This window comes from Schistocerca nitens, chromosome 11 (assembly GCF_023898315.1).
Source record: "Schistocerca nitens isolate TAMUIC-IGC-003100 chromosome 11, iqSchNite1.1, whole genome shotgun sequence".
NCBI classification, from domain to species: Eukaryota; Metazoa; Arthropoda; class Insecta; order Orthoptera; family Acrididae; genus Schistocerca; species Schistocerca nitens.
Window position 1 is genome coordinate 36,977,470 of NC_064624.1, and position 11,302 is coordinate 36,988,771.

The 11,302-nt window shown below is 42.0% G+C and overlaps 1 non-coding gene across 1 annotated transcript; it reads left to right on the plus strand.

Moving 5' to 3' along the window:
- The first annotated feature begins 8,546 nt into the window (after positions 1 to 8,546).
- On the plus strand, positions 8,547 to 8,732 carry LOC126214212 (U2 spliceosomal RNA). Its single transcript, XR_007541693.1, has one exon. It is a non-coding gene; the product is annotated as a U2 spliceosomal RNA (small nuclear RNA).
- Positions 8,733 to 11,302: the final 2,570 nt, after the last annotated feature.

Sequence of the window (11,302 nt, forward strand, 5' to 3'; positions counted from 1 at the left end):
AATATCGATATTTGGCCCCGCCTCTCAGATTCCGGATAGGGCGGCCCACAGACTACAGCGCTGGGCCTTGTTCCTCTCTAAGTACCATTATGACATTCATTTTCGCCCTACCGGACAGCATGCCAATGCCGACGCTCTTTCCCGTCTTCTGGTGGGCCCGAATCCTAAATTCGATCGAGAGGAGATTATGTGTTTTCATTTGGATGTGGCGTCCTGCCAACCGGTTGATGGCTTCCCGATCACTAGTTCTAGAGTCGCCAGGGAAACGGCAGCTGACCCACTTCTCCAGCAAGTAGTTCGCCTCATTTAGCAGGGGTGATCATCCCGCCCTCCATGCCGGGCCTCGGACCCTCTTCGTAATTATTTTATTCTACGAGACCGCCTCTCGGTCTTGGACAGAGTTCTCCTTCTGACTACCGATGATACAGCTCCTCACGTGGTTGTTCCTGCAAGTTTACGGAGGGAGGTCCTCACGTTATTACATGAGGGGCACTGGGGTGTTTCCCGTACTAAAACCTTGGCTCGCAGACATGTGTACTGGCCCAGTATTGACAGAGAAATTGAGCACTTGGTGGCCGCCTGTTCACAGTGTGCGAGCCAACAGGCACCTCCCAGGGCAGCATTCTCTTCATGGCCGCCGGCAACCCAAGCATGGGAACGTGTTCACATCGATTTTGGGGGCCCGTTTCTCAATGGCTTTTGGCTCATTGTCATTGATGCTTATTCCTGATTCCCATATGTGGTTCACTGCTCCTCAACAGCTTCAGAAGTTGCAATCCAGGCACTAGTAAAAGTCTTTTCTGTGGAAAGTCTGCCAGTCACCCTGGTCTCGGACAATGGACCGCAGTTTATTTCGCAGACCTTCCAGGATTTTTGTAGGCGCTTCGGTATTCGGCACGTTTGCTCTCCCCCCTTTCATCCACAATTGAGTGGGGAAGCCGAGCACATGGTGCGCACATTTAAGATGTAGATGAAAAAGTACGTGCACGAATTTCCTGCGGAGGAGGCATTGACGTTTCTCCTAACGACATACCGGACCACACCAATGGGAGAATACAGCCCTGCAGAGCTCCTCCACGGGCACCAACCTAGGACTCTGCTGCACCTCCTCCAGCCTGGTCCTCGCCAGTCTTTGCAAAACGGAGTACCTGCCACCAGAAACATTGCGGGAGGCGCACATCGGCACGGCGCGTCACGGACAGTAGTTGCCGCAAGTAGAGTCCCGTCCATCAAAGGGCACGCGAGAATTCGGACGCGACCTCTGCCGGTGGAACAACAACAACAACTGAGGCAGTACGGGCTGTGCCCAGTCATTTAAGATTGGGCATGTCTAGGACACAGTCCCGGTCTACGCTAAGTGAAGTGCAACGTAAAACGTGAACAGTGTTACTACAGCTTATCTATTAGAGGTCTTGTCTAGGACGTGGTTAAGGTTCCATAATTTGTTATTGGTGTAGCTTAGAGCTAAGAAAGTTATACTAAAAGGAACTCTAGGACCTTCTGTGCATACTATATCATTCATTCCTAACAGAAGACATGATAGTGCATCAGGAACCACATTTTTTGAGGACCTTACATGTAATTAATATGAATATGATACTCCTGCTAGAATACTACTCAATGAATCTATCTACTGTGTAACAATTATTTTCCATCAGGAATGCTAGTGCCTGATTATCTGTGTGAATAAATAATTTAAAACCCTAGATCGAAGTCTGAAACTTCTGTACACTCCATTCTGTAGGTAATAATTCTTTTCCTGTGGCTCTATAGTTTAATTTGTGTTTGCTTAAAGCTCTACTGGCATGCACTAATGTGATATGCTCTCCTATACTAGGGTCCTATTTGCCCTGAAATAGTTTACAAGCCATCCCATGCTCCGAAGTTTCAGAACTTGGTTTAAATGGTTTATCCATACATGGATGTTTTAAAATAATGGGTACTCTCACCAATGCTAACTTAATGTTGTTAAAAACTTCTGATTCTGCCTCTCCCCAAATCCATTTTAATTTTTATTTTTCAAGTTTTAATAGGCATGGATCATTCTTAGATCAATCACGAACACGACCAGTTAAAAATACCACTAAGGCTCATGCACCTAAACATACAGTACCTTAGAAATAAGCTTAATATATTACAGGTTTTTGTAAATGAACAGTCACCTCATATAGTAGTGCTAACTGAGCATGGATTAAAATCTGATGAAATTATTTACTGTAAACTAGACGGCTACTCCTTAGCAAATAGTTATTGTAGACAGCAACATAAGGGTGGCGGTGTGGCAGTTTACATTAGTGAGAGTCTCGAGTACAAGAAAATAAACTATCTAGACAAGTAAAACAAAGAAGACTTGATTGAACTGACAAGCATTGAAGTCCACACCAAAGAGTGTAGAGAGGTTATGAGAAAACATGAAGTTATTGGGATTTATCATCCACCAAAGGCTGATGTAGTTAGCTTCATAGACATATTTAGTAGAGTAGTGGGACGTTGTGGTCCCAATGACCTAACTATACTTGGTGATCTGAATATTGAGGCAAAATCTTCCAGTTTATGTAATATGAGGTTAATAGATACTCTTAACCCATATAATCTCATAAATGTAGTAAATAGTGATACCAGGGTAACAAAGTCCACATCTAGCAGAATTGATTACGTTATACTATGTAAACATATTAAAGACAGTTTTAGGTGCTGGAATATGGATTTTCACTACTCTGACCACAAATGCCAGCTTGTAGAGTATGTAAACACAAGCATCCCAAAAATGACAAAAGTTATCGAAAATAAAAGAATCATAAAAGACGGTAACATCCTTGCCCTAAGAAATAAATTAGCTATAGAGGAACTGGGATCTGGTTTACCAGACTGAGGGATCTAAAAACAAATGGGCCAAATTCTATGATACTATGCTAAGACACTTTGACAGATGCTGCCCTGTTAAGAAAATACAAAGAGTGTTCACCCATAACCAAAGTGCAAAAACCAACAGACTGATACTTCCAGCAAATATGATAAAACTCAGGCAAAACATCCAGGACCTGGATGTGTTACACAAGTCAACAAACCTGCACGTTTTTAAGGCCAAGTACAACAAAGCTAAGAAAATCTTTAAGAACGAGCTTTCAAATCTAAGAAAACAGATAAACAGCAGCGAAATAGCTCAATCAGACAATATAGCCAAGACCTCATGGAGAATTGTAAATTAATTTCACAAAGCCACACCGAAGCCAGAAACTGAAATTGTAAATATAAGACATGAAGGAAACACAATTAAGGATCCTAATAAAGTCTGCAATGTTTTCAATAAATACTTTATATCTGCAGCTGTTAGTCCAGTTAATAACACAATTATGAGTAGTAAGGTAAAGCTCTGCCCCTTTGAAGAGCCACCTTTTGAATTCAAACAAGTAAGTGAAAAAGAAATAGGCAGGATAATAAATAACCTAAAGAATAAGTTCTCATCTGGATGGGATGGTTTGAGACGTATTGTGATTAAAAAATGTAATAAGGAATTAGTTAAAATAATCACCCACCCGGTAAACTGCAGTATCAGAGAACATACATTTCCAAATGAATTGAAATGGAGCACAGTTAAACCAGTGCATAAAAAAGGATCCAAGGAAGAGGTTTCAAATTTCAGGCCCATACCATTAATACCTGTCTTCAGCAAAGTATTTGAAGTTGTGCTGCTGACACAACTTAGTGACTATTTCTTGAAAAATAAGTTCCTAACAGAGACAACATGGATTCCGAAAAGATCATAGTACTATCACAGCAATTACAGAATTTCTTCACAAAACTTATGGTGTCCTTGATCAAGGAATGCTAACAGCTGGCATATTTCTAGACCTTACTAAACCCTTTGCCCGGTGAACCATGACTTACTTTTAAGTAAACTTGAGTCATACAATGTAAATGCTGCATACATGCAATTGCTGGCTACATATTTATTTAACCGCAAGCAGCAAAATTCGGAGTAGGTATTAAAGTCCATGGAGAAGCAATAAAAACGTTGAGGTTCGCTGATGCCATTGTAATTCTGTGAGAGACAGCAAAGGACTTGGAAGAGCAGTTGAACGGAGTGGACAGTGTCTTGAAAGGAGGATATAAGATGAACATCAACAAAAGGAAAACGATGATAATGGAATGTAGTCGAATTAAGTCGGGTGATGCTGAGGGAATTAGATTGGCAACTGAGACACTTAAAGTAATAAAGGAGTTTTGCTATTTGGGGAGCAAAATAACTGATGATGGTTTAAGCAGAGCGGATATAAAATGGAGACTGGCAATGGCAAGGAAAGCGTTTGTGATGAAGAGAAATTTGTTAACATCGAGTATAGATTTAAGTGTCAGGAAGTCGTTTCTGAAAGTATTTGCACGGAGTGTAGCCATGTATGGAAGTGAAACGTGGACAATAAATAGTTTGGACAGGAAGAGAATAGAAGTTTTTGAAATGTGGTGCTACAGAAGAATGCTGAAGATTAGATGGGTAGATCACATAACTAATGGGGAGGTATTGAATAGAATTGGGGAGGAGTTTGTGGCATAACTTGACAAGAAGAAGGGACCAGTTGGTAGGACATGTTCTGAGGCATCAAGGGATCACAAATTTAGCATTGGAGGGCAGCGTGGACAGTAAAAATCGTAGAGGGAGACCAAGAGATGACTACACTAAGCAGATTCAGAAGGATGCAGGTTGCAGTAAGTACTGGGAGATGAAGAAGCTTGCACAGGATAGAGTAGCATGGAGAGCTGCATAAAACCAGTCTCAGGACTGAAGACAACAACAACAACAACAACAACAGTGTACAAAGCTGACTTACAAAATCAATAATCAAATCATTAATTTCCAGTTCAAATATGAGACAGTCACACAAGGTGTACCCCAGGGCTTAATTTTGGGCCCTTTCCTCTTTCTAGAGTACATAAATGATATAGAGCAACTCCCAATTGGTAACCTATGCAGACGATACCTCACTGTTATTTCTTGGTAAACAAAATGATGAGTTAACGTTGGTAGCAACTGAGGAACTACATCTACATCAAATAACTACTTATTTCCAAGATCAAGGTTTGAAAGTTAATATCAGTAAATCTCAGTTATTGCCATTTAAACTTACAAACTCACACCAAACCTCTATCAGTAACATAGGTGGAATTGAAGTAGTGGACACAGAAGGCTGCAGATTTCTAGGTATTCACCTAGATGAAAATCTAAGATGGGCAAACCATATCAAATTTTTATGCAATATAATCAGCAGTTCATTACATCTAATCAGCCAGTTATCAAAAGTAGTCCCACATCAGACATTAAAAGCGACTTATTATGGAACCATTTTTGCACAGATTAATTACGGGATAGAGGTATGGGGTTGTGCTGCCGACGTACATATGAACAGAATATTAACCCAACAGAAAAGAGCAATCAGAATTATCCATGGATTAGGGTATAGAGATTCATGCAGGGAAATCTTTGTCCATCATAAATACCTCACAGTCTACTCACTGTATCTTTACAAATTAATTATATTTTTTGTGACACATCAAAACAAGGCAACAAAGTGCTCTGATATGCCTGACTATAATACAAGAAATAAAGACTGCTATTACAGACAAAGAACAAAATTAAAAACAACAGACCATAGTCCATGCATTAGTGGTCAAATATGGTACAACAGATTACCAAGCTCTATAAGGTGCCACAAAGGGATCTTATTCAAAGTGAAACTGAAATATTTCTTGATTGACAAGTGTTTATATTCTTTAAATGAATATTAATATTAAACTTAAATAAATTATATATATATATATATATATATATATATATATATATATATATATATATATATATATATAAACAAAGATGATGTGACTTACCAAACGAATGCGATAACATGTCGATAGACACACAAACAACTGGTGGTAAGTCACATCATCTCTGTTTTTAGATATATTTTTCCCACGTGGAATGTTTCCCTATATATATATATATTTCAGACTCTTTGCCTCTGTATATGTCTGCTTGTGTCTGTATATGTGTGGATGGATATGTGTGTGTGCGCGCGAGTGTATACCCGTCCCTTTTCCCCCCTAAGGTAAGTCTTTCCGCTCCCGGGATTGGAATGACTCCTTACCCTCTCCCTTAAATCCCTTAAAACCCAAATCCTTTCGTCTTTCCCTCTCCTTCCCTCTTTCCTGACGAGGCAACCGTTGGTTGCGAAAGATAGAATTTTGTGTGTATGTTTGTGTTTCTTTGTGCGTCTATCAAAGGGCCAGCACTTTCGTTTGGTAAGTCACATCATCATATATATATATATATATATATATATATATATATATATATATATATATATATATATATATATATAATCTTTCTTTTTAGATACATATATATATACATAAACAAAGAGGATGACACTTACCAAACAAAAGCGCTGGCAGATCGATAGACACACAAACAAACAAAAACATACACAAAATTCAAGCTTTCGCAACCAACAGTTGCTTCATCAGGAAAGAGGGAAGGAGAGGGAGAGACAAAAGGATGTGGGTTTTAAGGGAGAGGGTAAGGAGTCATTCCAATCCCGGGAGCGGAAAGACTTAACTTAGGGGGAAAAAAGGATGGGTATACACTCGCACACACACACGTATCCATCCGCACATACACAGACAAAAGCAGACATTTGTAAATGCAAAGAGTTTGGGCAGAGATGTCAGTCGAGGCGGAAGTAAAGAGGCAAAGATGTTGTTGAAAGACAGGTGAGGTATGAGTGGCGGCAACTTGAAATTAGCGGAGGTTGAGGCCTGGCGGATAACGAGAAGAGAGGATATACTGAAGGGCAAGTTCCCATCTCCGGAGTTCAGACAGGTTGGTGTTAGTGGGAAGTATCCAGATAACCCGGACGGTGTAACACTGTGCCAAGATGTGCTGGCTGTGCACCAAGGCATGTTTAGCCACAGGGTGATCCTCATTACCAACAAACACTGTCTGCCTGTGTCCATTCATGCGAATGGACAGTTTGTTGCTGGTCATTCCCACATAGAAACCTTCACAGTGTAGGCAGGTCAGTTGGTAAGTCACGTGGGTGCTTTCGCACATGACTCTGCCTTTGATCGTGTACACCTTCCGGGTTACAGGACTGGAGTAGGTGGTGGTGGGAGGGTGCATGGGACAGGTTTTACACCGGGGGCGGTTACAAGGGTATGAGCCAGAGGGTAGGGAAGGTGGTTTGGGGATTTCATAGGGATGAACTAAGAGGTTACGAAGGTTAGGTGGACGGCAGAAAGACACTCTTGGTGGAGAGGGGAGGATTTCATGAAGTATGGATCTCATTTCAGGGCAGGATTTGAGGAAGTCGTATCCCTGCTGGAGAGCCACATTCAGAGTCTGATCCAGTCCCGGAGAGTATCCTGTCACAAGTGGGGCACTTTTGGGGTTCTTCTGTGGGAGGTTCTGGGTTTGAAGGGATGAGGAAGTGGCTGTGGTTATTTGCTTCTGTACCAGGTGGGGAGGGTAGTTGCGGGATGCAAAAGCTGTTGTCAGGTTGTTGGTGTATTGGTTCAGGGATTCCGGACTGGAGCAGATTCGTTTGCCACGAAGACCTAGGCTGTAGGGAAGGGACCGTTTGATGTGGAACGAGTGGCAGCTGTCATAATGGAGGTACTGTTGCATGTTGGTGGGTTTGATGTGGATGGATGTGTGAAGCTGGCGATTGGACAGATGGGGGTCAATGTCAAGGAAAGTGGCATGGGATTTATGGTAGGACCAGGTGAATCTGATGGAACTGAAGCAGTTGAGGTTGGAGAGGAAATTCTGGAGTTCTTCTTCACTGTGAGTCCAGATCATGAAGATGTCATCAATACATCTTTGCCTCTTTACTTCCACCTCGACTGACATCTCTGCCCAAACTCTTTGCCTTTACAAATGTCTGCTTGTGTCTGTGTATGTGCGGATGGATATGTTTGTGTGCGCGAATGTATACCTGTCCTTTTTTCCCCCTAAGGTAAGTCTTTCCGCTCCCGTGATTGGAATGACTCCTTACCCTCTCCCTTAAAACCCACATCCTTTCGTCTTTCCCTCTCCTTCCCTCTTTCCTGATGAAGAAACTGTTTCTTGCGAAAGCTTGAATTTTGTGTGTATGTTTGTGTTTGTTTGTGTGTCTATCGACCTGCCAGCGTTTTTGATTGGTAATTCTCATCATCTTTGCTTTTAGATATGTTTTTCCCACATGGAATGTTTCCCTCTATTATATTCATATCATATATGTATATATAAAACAAAGATGAGGTGACTTACCGAACAAAAGCGCTGGCAGGTCGATACACACACAAACAAACACAAACATACACACAAAATTCTAGCTTTCGCAACAAACTGTTGCCTCATCAGGAAAGAGGGAAGGAGAGGGAAAGACGAAAGGATGTGGGTTTTAAGGGAGAGCGTAAGGGGTCATTCCAATCCCGGGAGTGGAAAGACTTACCTTAGGTGGAAAAAAGGACAGGTATACACTCGCACACAAACACCTATCCATCCACACATACAGACACAAGTTTTGGCTAAGATCAAAGTGTAGTATCGGTTCTTATCAGCTTAATATCTGATACGTCCTGCATCGCAGGACCAGAATATTAAACTCATTTTTGGCTCATGACGGAGTGCTAGGGGCTTGCTCCACCTCTGTTGCGTGTTGGCCCGGCATTGCAGTACCGCCGGGATCGGCCCACCTAAAATTAATTAAAACACAGCCTGAAATGGCTTGTGTCTGTATGTGTGTGTGTGCGAGTGTATACCTGTCCTCTTTTACCCCTAAGGTAAGTCTTTCCGCTCCCGGGATTGGAATGACTCCTTACCCTCTCCCTTAAAACCCACATCCTTTCGTCTTTCCCTCTCCTTCCCTCTTTCCTGATGAGGCAACAGTTTGTTGCGAAAGCTAGAATTTTGTGTGTATGTTTGTGTGTCTATCGACCTGCCAGCGCTTTCGTTCGCTAAGTCACCTCATCTTTGTTTTTATATATATTTTTTCCCACGTGGAATGTTTCCCTCTATTTTATATATATATCTAATAGAGGAAATCATTCCACGTGGGAAAAACATATCTAAAAACAAAGATGATGAGACTTACCAAAAAAAGCGCTGGCAGGTCGATAGACGTGGAATGTTTCCCTCTATTATATTCGTATCATATACGTATATATATCCTCTTTCCTGATGAGGCAACCGTTGGTTGCGAAAGCTAGAATTTTGTGTGTATGTTTGTGTTTCTATCGACCTGCCAGCGCTTTCGTTCGGTAAGTCACATCATCTTTGTTTTTATATATATTTTTTCCCACGTGGAATGTTTCCCTCTATTATATTGATATCATTTACTTGAATCCAACAATTACGTTTGTTATTGTCACTGTTGCATTTCGAAATCTTTTCTGTCGTCTTATTTTCCTCTTTCTGTTTTTGCCAGTAGTTTCACTTTGTATTCACCTTTTTACCGTAATGAGTGTATTTACACTCATTAATACGTAACCCACTTCCAAATCATAACCAAATTTTGTTTTTTTTTCGCCGCATTCAGCTCTACCGCCGCTATAAAATCCGCCGTTTCTAGTTCACAAACAGTTCGTTTCACCTTTTAAACAACCATTTCGGCCAGTTCTAATAACTTTCGCTTTATTTCCATTTCCGTTTTTCCCACATCACTGGTAATTTTTAGCCGCTTCCCGCAGGTTTTAACGTCATTATTTCTTCGTCAGACTATTGTTAGCCTCATTTTCATAATCTTCCACCACAAAACCACTCCTTTTAATATACTACACGCAGTTTTTTCGAAATTTTCACGAATTTCTCCGTCCTTTAACGTGTTTTGGAGGCAACACAACCACCTAACCTTTGTGCACATCGTTGTCTACTAACCCAAGTCCAACATAGCCCAGCTGTAACCAACACCTTTTCGCCTTTTTTCATTCCAGGTCTCCAGTTACTTTCCAGTTCACCTTTATCTCTCCCCATATATTTTTATTTTCATTTTCATTTCACCTCATGTTGCACTTTCCACCTTCTAATACCATGTCACCCTTACAACACCCCCACAACGACCCCATTAAGTTTTATTTACATTCCCTCCGCAAACATGCCTTCGCCCTAGCCAGATTACGCTCCCATATTCTATTTGCTCAGGCTTGTCTGACATCTGGCATTACCCCCAAACGCCTCACACTTAAAGTTCCCATCTCTGGCTGCAACCCTTCTTTCCATCAGTCCCTATACCAGTTCCAAACTGAACAATCCATTGCCCTCACCCACCTAATCCTTCACCTACACATCAACTCAGCCAATGAACACACCCGTCAACTCCTATCCTTAATAAAAGTTCTTAATCTTTCCTCTCCCACATCCACACCGGCTGTTCAGAGCATCCTCCTACAGGCCAACCGTAAATTAGAACAGCATGCCACCCTCCACCTCAAAAAACTATCCAATCTCCTGGTTTCCCACCTCCGGAAAGGCAACTCACTCACCCTTCACAAACTTTCCAGCAAACCTCAACCTCCTCTCATTGCACACATACCCAGTCTCTCCCATCTACTCAATCTCCCACTTCCAGCTCCACTGCCTCCAAAACCTCAAAATTCCGATCAACACAATCTGGAACCACAACACCCTAATTCAGTAGTTATCCTTTCCTCCAAACCTCCCTCCCAATCCGAAACCACTGTCCTATCCAAAGGCCTCACCTTCAGCCCCACTCCCAGATTCAACCAAACAGCCCTCGTCAAAGATTTACTGTCCTACACTCGTACTCTCTGCTGGAAATATCACTTTGCCACGAAGAAAAATGATCCTAATCCTACTCCTAATGATCCAACTCCCCAAGACACCATCCAAACTGAACCCTGCCTGGAACAGTTCCGTCCTCCGTCACAGCGGGACCCACCTCCTCTTTCTCAAAATCACCCTCTCCAAACCTTGCAGGAATTTCTGACTTCCAGCCTTGCATCTCAATCCTTCTTAAAAAACCTTAATCCTACACTTAACATCACCACTGCTGAAGACCAGGCTATCCGTGATCAGAAGGCTGACCGATCCATTGTCATTCTTCCGGCGGACAAGGGTTCCACGACCGTGGTACTTGATCGTCGGGAGTATGTGGCTGAGGGACTGCGTCAGCTTTCAGACAACACCACATACAAAGTTTGCCAAGATAACCCCATTCCCGATGTCCAGGCAGAGCTTCAAGGAATCCTCAGAACCTTAGGCCCGGTGCCAAACCTTTCACCTGACTCCATCAACGTCCTGACCCCACCGACA